The sequence below is a fragment of the Opisthocomus hoazin genome, chromosome 34 (genome assembly GCF_030867145.1).
Source record: "Opisthocomus hoazin isolate bOpiHoa1 chromosome 34, bOpiHoa1.hap1, whole genome shotgun sequence".
NCBI lineage: Eukaryota > Metazoa > Chordata > Aves > Opisthocomiformes > Opisthocomidae > Opisthocomus > Opisthocomus hoazin.
In genome coordinates, this window is record NC_134447.1 from 3937501 (window position 1) to 3939755 (window position 2255).

Genomic DNA, 2255 nt, shown 5'->3' on the forward strand with positions numbered 1-2255 from the left:
GGTTAGGGTTAGGGTTAGGGTTAGGGTTAGGGTTAGGGTTAGGGTTAGGGTTAGGGTTAGGGTTAGGGTTAGGGTTAGGGTTAGGGTTAGGGTTAGGGTTAGGGTTAGGGTTAGGGTTAGGGTTAGGGTTAGGGTTAGGGTTAGGGTTAGGGTTAGGGTTAGGGTTAGGGTTAGGGTTAGGGTTAGGGTTAGGGTTAGGGTTAGGGTTAGGGTTAGGGTTAGGGTTAGGGTTAGGGTTAGGGTTAGGGTTAGGGTTAGGGTTAGGGTTAGGGTTAGGGTTAGGGTTAGGGTTAGGGTTAGGGTTAGGGTTAGGGTTAGGGTTAGGGTTAGGGTTAGGGTTAGGGTTAGGGTTAGGGTTAGGGTTAGGGTTAGGGTTAGGGTTAGGGTTAGGGTTAGGGTTAGGGTTAGGGTTAGGGTTAGGGTTAGGGTTAGGGTTAGGGTTAGGGTTAGGGTTAGGGTTAGGGTTAGGGTTAGGGTTAGGGTTAGGGTTAGGGTTAGGGTTAGGGTTAGGGTTAGGGTTAGGGTTAGGGTTAGGGTTAGGGTTAGGGTTAGGGTTAGGGTTAGGGTTAGGGTTAGGGTTAGGGTTAGGGTTAGGGTTAGGGTTAGGGTTAGGGTTAGGGTTAGGGTTAGGGTTAGGGTTAGGGTTAGGGTTAGGGTTAGGGTTAGGGTTAGGGTTAGGGTTAGGGTTAGGGTTAGGGTTAGGGTTAGGGTTAGGGTTAGGGTTAGGGTTAGGGTTAGGGTTAGGGTTAGGGTTAGGGTTAGGGTTAGGGTTAGGGTTAGGGTTAGGGTTAGGGTTAGGGTTAGGGTTAGGGTTAGGGTTAGGGTTAGGGTTAGGGTTAGGGTTAGGGAGGGTTAGGGTTAGGGTTAGGGTTAGGGTTAGGGTTAGGGTTAGGGTTAGGGTTAGGGTTAGGGTTAGGGTTAGGGTTAGGGTTAGGGTTAGGGTTAGGGTTAGGGTTAGGGTTAGGGTTAGGGTTAGGGTTAGGGTTAGGGTTAGGGTTAGGGTTAGGGTTAGGGTTAGGGTTAGGGTTAGGGTTAGGGTTAGGGTTAGGGTTAGGGTTAGGGTTAGGGTTAGGGTTAGGGTTAGGGTTAGGGTTAGGGTTAGGGTTAGGGTTAGGGTTAGGGTTAGGGTTAGGGTTAGGGTTAGGGTTAGGGTTAGGGTTAGGGTTAGGGTTAGGGTTAGGGTTAGGGTTAGGGTTAGGGTTAGGGTTAGGGTTAGGGTTAGGGTTAGGGTTAGGGTTAGGGTTAGGGTTAGGGTTAGGGTTAGGGTTAGGGTTAGGGTTAGGGTTAGGGTTAGGGTTAGGGTTAGGGTTAGGGTTAGGGTTAGGGTTAGGGTTAGGGTTAGGGTTAGGGTTAGGGTTAGGGTTAGGGTTAGGGTTAGGGTTAGGGTTAGGGTTAGGGTTAGGGTTAGGGTTAGGGTTAGGGTTAGGGTTAGGGTTAGGGTTAGGGTTAGGGTTAGGGTTAGGGTTAGGGTTAGGGTTAGGGTTAGGGTTAGGGTTAGGGTTAGGGTTAGGGTTAGGGTTAGGGTTAGGGTTAGGGTTAGGGTTAGGGTTAGGGTTAGGGTTAGGGTTAGGGTTAGGGTTAGGGTTAGGGTTAGGGTTAGGGTTAGGGTTAGGGTTAGGGTTAGGGTTAGGGTTAGGGTTAGGGTTAGGGTTAGGGTTAGGGTTAGGGTTAGGGTTAGGGTTAGGGTTAGGGTTAGGGTTAGGGTTAGGGTTAGGGTTAGGGTTAGGGTTAGGGTTAGGGTTAGGGTTAGGGTTAGGGTTAGGGTTAGGGTTAGGGTTAGGGTTAGGGTTAGGGTTAGGGTTAGGGTTAGGGTTAGGGTTAGGGTTAGGGTTAGGGTTAGGGTTAGGGTTAGGGTTAGGGTTAGGGTTAGGGTTAGGGTTAGGGTTAGGGTTAGGGTTAGGGTTAGGGTTAGGGTTAGGGTTAGGGTTAGGGTTAGGGTTAGGGTTAGGGTTAGGGTTAGGGTTAGGGTTAGGGTTAGGGTTAGGGTTAGGGTTAGGGTTAGGGTTAGGGTTAGGGTTAGGGTTAGGGTTAGGGTTAGGGTTAGGGTTAGGGTTAGGGTTAGGGTTAGGGTTAGGGTTAGGGTTAGGGTTAGGGTTAGGGTTAGGGTTAGGGTTAGGGTTAGGGTTAGGGTTAGGGTTAGGGTTAGGGTTAGGGTTAGGGTTAGGGTTAGGGTTAGGGTTAGGGTTAGGGTTAGGGTTAGGGTTAGGGTTAGGGTTAGGGTTAGGGTTAGGGTTAGGGTTAGGGTTAGGGTTAGG